This window comes from Apium graveolens, chromosome 6 (assembly GCF_009905375.1).
Source record: "Apium graveolens cultivar Ventura chromosome 6, ASM990537v1, whole genome shotgun sequence".
NCBI classification, from domain to species: domain Eukaryota; kingdom Viridiplantae; phylum Streptophyta; class Magnoliopsida; order Apiales; family Apiaceae; genus Apium; species Apium graveolens.
The window spans coordinates 157,244,269-157,254,206 of NC_133652.1; the positions used below are offsets into that span (position 1 = coordinate 157,244,269).

General features: G+C 41.7%; 1 non-coding gene across 1 annotated transcript; it reads right to left on the reverse strand.

Annotated features, from left to right (window-relative positions):
- Positions 1-1,912: 1,912 nt before the first annotated feature.
- On the reverse strand, positions 1,913-2,019 carry LOC141669750 (small nucleolar RNA R71). Its single transcript, XR_012554011.1, has one exon. It is a non-coding gene; the product is annotated as a small nucleolar RNA R71 (small nucleolar RNA).
- Between the last annotated feature and the right edge of the window lie 7,919 nt (positions 2,020-9,938).

The window sequence follows — 9,938 nt, forward strand, 5'->3', positions numbered from 1 at the left end:
CAGCAGAAAACAGGATTAAAATAATAAATTTTCCAGTGAGGTGTTGGGCGCCCGCTCAGCCTGGCTGGGCGGCCGCTCAGGAAGCTGGGCGCCCGCTCAGGATTGTTGGGCGGCCGCTCAGGGTCGTGAATTAAAATTCTGATTTTTAGACTCCTGATTCTGTTGGACTTCCGACTTCTGAGATAGCTGGGACTTGTGGGGCTCCTATATAAGTAGTTTTCAGAGACGTTTCACGTGTGTTGAATCATGGTATCAATCGAGGAGCAAGGAGATAAGGAAGAAGACCGTTTTAGCACATCGCAACGAAGAAGAGGGAGCATTGTTTTCTTGTGATTCTTTTATTCGTTGTATCAGTGAATGCTAGTTTTCTTTATTTTAAACCTTATTACTCTTGTGACGTACTCTGGTTTAATTAAGTATTTTTATTAGTTATTCTCGTGTGTTATTATCATGTTTTCATATGAACCCATGGTGACGATGAGTTCAATCATGGGCTAATCGTGATCATGGGGTCATAACGGATTTGTTATGGAATTCTTTAGTTAGTTGTTTAATACCTTAGTGTGATGATTGTATGATATCTAGTATTGGTTGTGCTTATTCATCTTATGTCCGTCGCGAACATATAAGATATGGTGTTAATCTCTTATGAAGCGATGATGGATCTTGAGATTTAGAATTTGCCATGCTAGCATAGGTTCATGTATGTGTACGCATGATTAGTGGGTAACTCTAACCGTTTTACTTGCCCTGTGTAATCATAAGGAATAACTTGTGCTTAAATCATTATGTTGTCAAATTCTGTAGACATATAGGGTCTCAACATAATTGATGACTATTCAACTTCTATCTTAATTGTGGATGTTTGGTAGAATGGTATTAGTACAATGAAAGTTGGCTTTTATCAGTTTCGTGTTGTTCGATTAATATCATCACCGTTACATGCTAAGGGTAATAACAATAACTATTGAAGGAAGTAGTAATGAAGTTATGATCTCATGTGTGTTTAATATTGTTAATTCAAGTGTCAATTAAGTGTTTAATTCTCGTAGTTAATTATAGTTAATACTTAGTTAATTAATTCTACATGTTATTGTCTTGACATTGAGAAGTAATCATACATTGGTGAGTAAGTGTTAATTGAACATAATTAGTCTGAGTCTCTGCGGGAACGAACTAGAAAGTATTCTATATTACTTGTGAACGTGTATACTTGCGTGTATTATTAGCGCATGTTTTCCGCCCTAACAAGTTTTTGGCGCCGCTTCCGGGGACTCGGCGTATTTGTTTAGTTTATGCATTTACCATCATTGTTCATTAGGACTCATTGATTAAGACGTGTTACTTATCGTTTCCGGTTGTGTTTCAGGTACTTTAGCGAGCGTTTATGCAAACACGTTCTCGTACTCGCAAGAGGACTTTAGATACGGCTGAGGAGACAGACTTAGTTCTTGATATTCCGGAGAAGATAGATTTTGAAGATTCAGATAAAGAGAGTGAGCAGAAAGAACCAGTTTTCATGGGTGATCGTATAGTTCCGGAAGATCCAGCTTTTATGGACTTTTCTCGGCCTAAAATTGATGACATTCAGTCAAGCATCCTTCATCCGGCTATTCAGGCTAACACTTTTAAAATCAAGCCGGGCACTATTCAGATGGTGCAGAATTCTGTTTCTTTCGGAGGTGCTGCAACTAAAGACCCCAACATGCACATCAGGAATTTTGTCGAGATCTGTAGTACTTTCAAATATAATGGTGTGACTGATGAGGCTATCAAGATGAGGCTTTTCCCATTCTCTCTGAGGGATAAAGCTAAGGACCGGTTACATTCTGAACCAGCCGGGTCCATCACTATTTGGCAAGATCTTGCGCAAAAGTTTCTAGTAAAGTTTTATCCAATGGCAAAGACTGCAGCTATGAGGAGTGCTCTTACTCAGTTTGCGCAGCAACCAACAGAATCTATGTGCGAAGCTTGGGAGCGCTACAAGGAGATGTTGAGAAAGTGTCCACATCATGGTATGCCTGACTGGATGGTGATCACTGGTTTCTATAATGGTTTGGGGGCCCAATCTCGGCCCATGCTTGATGCAGCAGCTGGAGGCGCCTTGTGGGCCAAAAGCTTTACCGAGGCTTATAATCTTATTGAAACTATGGCTGTAAATGAGCACCAAACCCAACTCAAAGGATGATGCCTGGGAAGGTAGCATGTATTCTGGAAGTTGATGCAGCTACAGCTATTGCAGCGCAGCTCCAAGCGCTGTCTTTGAAGGTCAATTCTTTAGCCACCTATGGAGTCAATCAGATAGCTATGGTCTGCGAGCTTTGTGCAGGTTCTCATGCTACGGATCAGTGTTCTCTTGTTAATGAATTTGTTCAATATGTGAACAATTATCAGCGACCGCAGCAACCTGTGCCAGCTACCTATCATCCTAACAACAGAAATCATCCCAATTTCGGCTGGAGCAATAATCAGAATGCTATTCAGCAACCATATTAGCAAGGCGTAAGTAAACAGTTTAATCCACCCGGATTCCAGCAACCACAGCATTATGCTCAAAGGCAATCATATCCTCAATAAGGAGGTGCTGCGCCACCTTCTAGTGCTGATTTCGAGGAACTAAAGCTGTTGTGCAAAAGTCAGGCTGTTTCTATCAAGACCTTGGAAAATCAAATCGGTCAAATAGCCAATGTAGTGCTCAATCATCAACCTGGCACACTTCCCAGTGATACTGAAGTGCCAGGCAGGAAGGAAGCTAAAGAGCAAGTCAAGGCTACTACCTTAAGGTCTGGAAAAGTTGCTGATGCTGAAAAAGCGAAAGACGGAGAAGCTGAAGTTATTGATGAAGAAGAGAAGCAAAAGGAGAAAGCGGCGAAACCAAGGAAGACTACTGTTGAACACACTCTGCCTGAGGGTAATAAAGGGGAGAAATAACTCTATCCTCCACCACCTTTCCCTAAGAGATTGCAACAACAAAAACTGGATAAGCAGTTCGGTAAGTTTTTGGAGGTGTTCAAGAAACTTCGCATCAACATACATTTCGCTGAGGCTTTGGAGCAAATGCCTAGTTATGCGAAATTCATGAAGAGTATTCTTTCAAGAAAGGTGAAACTGGATGACCTTGAGACCATTGCTCTAACGGAAGAGTGCAGTGCTGTGCTGTAACAAAAATTACCTCCAAAGCTTAAAGATCCAGGTAGCTTCACCATTCCTTGCACCATTGGCAAGTTGTCTTTTGACAAATGCCTGTGCGATTTGGGAGCAAGCATCAATCTGATGTCATTGTCAATCTTCAAAAATTGAATTTGCCTGATCCAAATCCCACCTAAATGTCTCTACAATTGGCTGATCGTTCTATTACATATCCACGAGGCATAGTGGAAGACGTGTTAGTAAAGGTGGATAAGCTCTTCTTCCCTGCAGACTTTGTCATTTTGGATTTTGAGGAAGATAAGAAGATCCCCATAATCTTGGGAAGACCTTTCTTGGCTACAGGCCGTACCTTGATAGATGTGCAGAAAGGTGAACTTACTATGAGGGTGTAGGATCAGGATGTGACATCCAATGTATTCAAAGTGATGAAATTCCCTACAGAAGACGAGGAGTGCTTAAAGGTGGATTTGATTGATTCTGCGGTAACTTCAGAACTTGATCATATGCTAATGTCTGATACATTAGAGAAAGCCTTAGTGGGGGAGTTTGACAGTGATGATGAGGATGGCAATGAGCAACTGCAATATCTAAATGCTTCTCCTTGGAGGCGAAAGCTAGACATGCCATTTGAATCTCTTGGTACTTCTGATTTCAAGAATGTTGAAGGGAAGCTCAAACCATCTATTGAGGAAGCACCTACTTTGGAGCTTAAACCATTGCCTGAACACTTGAGGTATGCTTTTTTAGGTGATGCATTTACTTTACCTGTTATTATTGCATCTGACCTTTCAGGTAGTGAGGAGGACAAGCTCTTGAGGATCTTGAGAGAATTCAAATCGGCTATCGGATGGACTATAGCAGATATCAAAGGGATCAGCCCTTCGTGCTGCATGCATAAAATTCTGCTAGAGGAAGGTAGTAAGCCAACTGTTGAGCAACAACGATGACTTAATCCTATCATGAAAGAAGTGGTGAAGAAAGAAATTCTGAAGTGGCTGGATGCAGGAATCATATATCCTATTTCTGACAGTTCTTGGGTGAGCCCCGTGCAATGTGTACCGAAGAAAGGAGGTATAACTGTGGTAGCAAATGAGAAGAACGAGCTCATCCCCACTCGAACAGTCATAGGATGGAGGGTATGCATGGATTACAGAAAGTTGAACAAGGCCACGAGATAGGATCACTTCCCTCTTGCATTTATTGATCAGATGCTTGACAGGTTGTCCGGTCATGAGTATTATTGTCTTCTGGATGGCTATTCGGGGTATAATCAGATTTGCATTGTACCAGAGGATCAAGAAAAGACTACCTTCACTTGTCCATTTGGCACGTTTGCTTTTCGCAGAGTTTCGTTTGGCTTATGTGGCGCACCTGCCACTTTTCAGAGATGTATGATAGCTATATTCTCTGATATGATTGGAAATAATGTCGAAGTGTTCATGGACGACTTCTCCGTCTTTGGACATTTGTATGATGAATGTTTGAATAATCTTCGTGCGGTGCTCAAAAGGTGTGTGGAAACTAATTTGGTGCTAAATTGGGAAAAATGTCACTTTATGGTGCGTGAAGGCATTATTCTTGGGCATAAAATCTCTAGCAAGGGTCTTGAGGTGGACAAAGCCAAGGTGGAAGTCATCGAAAATCTTCCACCACCTATTTCTGTGAAAGGAATCCGTAGTTTTCTTGGTCATGCGGGTTTTTATCGGCGTTTGATCAAGGACTTCTCGAAGATATCTAAGCCGTTGTGCAACTTACTCGAGAATGATGTGCCTTTCAAATTTGATAATGAATGCTTGATGGCATTCGAGACTCTCAAGAAGAGTTTAATAACTGCACCAGTTATTACGGCACCTGATTGGACAGAGCCTTTTGAGATGATGTGTGATGCAAGTGATTATGCGGTGGGAGCAGTTCTTGGGCAACGCAAGAATAATCTTTTTCATGTGGTCTACTATGCTAGTAAGACTCTAAATGGAGCTCAAATGAACTACACCACTACAGAGAAGGAGCTTTTGGCTATAGTCTTTGGTTTCAAAAAATTTCGATCTTATCTGCTTGGGACAAAGGTGACAGTATTCACTGATCATGCTGCCATTCGCTATCTGGTTTCCAAGAAGGATTCGAAGCCTAGACTTATTCGTTGGATGCTCTTGCTACAGGAATTTGAGTTAGAGATCAAGGATCGAAAAGGTACTGAGAATTAAGTAGCTGACCATCTCTCTAGATTTAAGAATCCCGGTTCTACTTCACATGATAAAACATTGATCAACGAATCTTTTCCGGATGAGCAGTTGTTCGCAGTTCAGGAGGAAGAGCCATGGTTCGCAGATATTGTGAACTATCTTGTCAGCAATATAATGCCTCCTAATATGAATACAGCTCAAAAGAAGAAGTTTCTGCATGAGGTGAAGTGGTACATGTGGGATGAACCATATTTGTTTAGACAAGGAGCTGACCAGATCATCAGGAGATGTATCCCATTCTGTGAGACGGAGGGGATATTACGAGACTGCCATTCCACAGTTTATGGTGGACATTATGGTGGTGAAAAGACATCAGCTCGTATTTTGTAAGCAGGTTTTTTCTGGCCTACTTTGTTTAAGGATGTTCATCAGTTCGTTTTAAGGTGTGATCATTGCCAAAGAGTGGGGAATCTTACGAGGAAGGATGAGATGCCGTTAAATATAATGCTTGAAGTCGAGGTCTTTGATGTTTGGGGAATCGATTTTATGGGACCATTTGTCTCATCCTATAATAATCAGTACATCTTGCTGGCAGTCGATTATGTCTCAAAATGGGTAGAAGTCAAGGCTCTACCGATGAATGAAGCAAAGGTAGTGTTGAATGATCTTCATAAGCAGATTTTCACAAGGTTTGGAACGCCACGAGTAATCATAAGTGATTAGGGGTCGCATTTCTGCAACCATAAGTTCACTTCTATGATGCAGCGCTACAATGTGAATCATCGTGTTGCTGCTGCCTATCATCCGCAAATGAATGGTCAAGCTGAAGTGTCTAATAGAGAGATCAAGTGTATTCTAGAGAAAGTTGTTTGTCCGTCAAGAAAGGACTGGTCTTTAAAGCTCGATGAAGCTGTTTGGGCTTATAGAACAGCATACAAGATTCCACTTGGGATGTCCCCGTTTCAACTTGTTTACGGTAAAGAATGTCATTTACCTGCGGAGCTTGAGCATAAGGCTTATTGGGCATTGAAGAAGTTGAACCTTGATCTAGATACAGCTGGGAAGAAGCGAATGCTTCAGTTAAATGAACTTGATGAATTTCGACTCCAAGCGTACGAGAACAACAAAATGTACAAGGAAAAAGTTAAAAGGTGGCATGACAGGAAGCTATATCCTAAGTCATTTGTGTCGGGGCAGCAAGTTCTTTTATTCAACTCTCGTCTCCGAATTTTTCCTGAAAAGTTAAAATCAAGGTGGTCTGGACCTTTTATTGTCAAAATTGTGTTTCCACATGGAGCGGTGGAGATTTTTGAGAATGATCGGGGTCAAGCATTCAAGGTTAATGGTCAGCGTTTGAAGCATTACTATGGGGATACGACAAACCGGGAAGTGGTTAGTGCCGTTTTATTGTCAACTTGAGCAAGGTACTCTACGTCAAGCTAATGACGTAAAAGAAGCGCTTCTTGGGAGGCAACCCAAGATTTGTTACTATAGGAACCCTTAGAAGTTAGTAACCTATCCAAAACCACAAAAAAATCAGAAAAAACGGGGCAGGAAAATATTTTTCTAGAGACCACCTGGGCGCCCGCTCAGCCTTGCTGGGCGCCCGCTCAGGATGATGGGCACCCGCTTAGCTCAGCTGGGCCCGCTCAGGACCCGTCTGCCAAAAATTTTTTTTGCCTTATAAAAATTACAAAAAAATAGAAAAACACAAAACTAAATACAACCTACAATCCCACAAATTCTTTTCCTATAACCCACATTTTATCTCCTCAAAACCCCACTCCTAATCAATTTCTAACCCTAATCCCTACCCTATACAACTTTCCATATACTCTCCCTTATACCTTCAACCTTAAAACTCTCTCCCATATTCAAAAACAGAACTCTTAAACACTTTTTCTCAGTTTCAATGACATCCAAGAGATCCCGGACTATCGATAGCAGCAGCACTGTGCCTACTGCTGATTCTTCGAGGGGTACTGCTGCGAGACCTCGTTTGTTTGATAGGGCTGCTGAGGAGGAGTATACTAGGCTTCTGGCTAAGCCGATTCTGAAGGAGAGGGGATTCTTACCATCGGGGAGGGATGGTGAGTTGTTGCCAATGATTGCTGAAAAGGGGTTGATTTCGTTTTGTGAGTCACCGGAGGCGGGTCCGATGAGCGTGGTTCGCGAGTTTTATGCAAACGCAAAGGCTGAAAAGAATAGGTTTACTGTTGTTCATGGGCTTACGATGGATTATCATCCTGAGGCGATTCGCCGTGTGATTGGGCAGCGACAGAGGAAGCCTACGGAGGAGAATTGGAATGAGAAGCCCTTCGAGGAGTTTGATTTGGATTTGATTTGTGCTACGCTCTGTCAGCCGGGCACGGTTTGGAAGTTTAAGACGGGAACTAACGAGTATCATTCTTTTCCGGCGATTGTGATGAATAGGTATGCCCGTGCATGGAATGCCTTTATTTGTGCTAATATTCTGCCCACTTCACATGCACATGAGGTTACAGTTGAGCGAGCAAGGTTGTTATGGGGTATTTTGAATGAGGAGTATTATGTGGACCTTGGTGAGTTCATCTACCAAGGAATTCTGAAGTTTTTAAGGGGAGCGAAACACATGAACATGCCTTGTGCATCTACTATCACGAAGCTATACCGAGCAGTTGGAGTTCATTGGCCTTCTCACGAGCAGTTGCAGATGTCGGCCGCTCCAATTGATTCAGCGACTCTGAATGCGATGCAGGAGTGGACGGGTGGAGAGCCCGAGGAGCATGGGTTGGGTTATCGTCTTTCAGGAGGACGTCCTGTAGCTGGTGCTACCATGGCTAGGCCGGGTCATGATGAGGCAGGCTCTTCTAGAGCCCAGGATGGTGCTGGGATGGCTGATGCCCAGTATAGGAGGCTGTCGAGGAGGATGGATGCTATGTATGAGACGCATAGTAGGTTTGCTCAAGAGCTCACCCTTGCACTTGGGACTGCTTTCAGAGGCCTTGGAGCTGACATCTAGTGGCCCATTTTTGGTGAGGACTCTGCTTATCCGCCTCCTGATACTCAACCCTCTGAGGGTGATGATGATGATTTCTCCGAGTAGGTATACCCTGTGTTCCTTTCTACTACCTTCATTGGGGACAGTGAAGATTTTAAGTTTGGGGGTGGTAGTTAAGGAATATTTTAGTGTGTGTGTCATGTAGTTGTATATTCATGATAGTTTAGTTCGTATAATTGCATATTTTTGCCATATAGTTTTTTTTATAGCTGTATTTATCATGACATTTAGCTCATGCATTTACCATGATCCCTTTTGCGTTGCTTTACCAATTGATTTGTGATATTGATGCGAGTGTAGTGATAGCGTTAGAGTGATGTTGAGTCTTGTAGGTTGACATGCATGCTAGAAACACTTGTAATTTCACTAAGTATTAGAGTATGCTTGAGGACTAGATTGTTGTCATGGTTTGATGGTTTTTTGAGGTTAATCTATTGATTATGCTTAGAATTTATAATAGGTTCTTAATGATAAAAGGCATGAAAAGAAAAAAATTAGAGTAAAAATTGGAATTCATTGCTAATTGTGGCTAGGTGTCAAATGGCTAGTAGCCGGCTTGTATTTTTATGCGAGTAGTCTAGGGTTGAGCAAGATGGAGCGAAACGCACTTGCTCAGAAATTTGAAAAAAAAGGAATAGAAAAAAGAAAAAAAAAAGAAAAAAAAGAGAGTTAATGCATAATTGATCACGAGTGGGCTCTTTGGTATTCGAGTTATTAAGTTCTTAGGGGACTTTGTGCCTAGTGACCTAAGGCTTTTATAGTTTGGGATCCGCTAACCTAACGCTCGCTAAATGGATGCCATTGCATAAGTCTTTTGTGGACCTCACTCATTGCACGGTCAAATAAGCATTTGTGGTTGTGTTGAATAAAAGCATGAATCCGTAATAAGCTCCAGTAATCTTGAAGTGTTTAAGTCATTTTGTTCCTAAAATTTATTCTTCGTATAATCATGTGATTGCCTTGAGGATAATTGAGTTATGATAATTGATCTAGTTTCGAAGCATATCTGTTAAGCATCCGCACACACCACGTTTCTGGGTGTATGTTAGTTTGCATGATTTGATTGATCTTTAGTCGCCTAATTGTATTTGTTGAGATGTCGTGAATTGGTTGGTTTAGTCGTAGTGAGGGGGATCGCTGCATTTTATATAGATTGCATTCATGCATGTTTTTGTTTTGTTTTTGAGTCTGTGACGCTTGAGGACAAGCATCGATTTAAGTTTGGGGGTGTGATAAGTGGCATTTTATATCACTTAGAATGTCTTATAATGGCTTGAATTGATGTCTTGAAATCAAGTATTCTGTGTATTTGATGCGTTTTTCTAGTGTTTGTGCATTTCAGGGTATTACTTGTATTTGTGGAGAGATTTCATCAGGATTAGGCCTAAGTATGTGCTTGGCATTGCAAGTGGGAAGTTAGGAGCAAAACGCAGTAGAAAACAGGATTAAAATAATAAATTTTCCAGTGAGGTGATGGGCGCCCGCTCAGGAAGCTGGGCGCCCGCTCAGGATTGCTGGGCGGCCGCTCAGGGTCGTGAATTAAAATTCTGATTTTTAGACTCCTA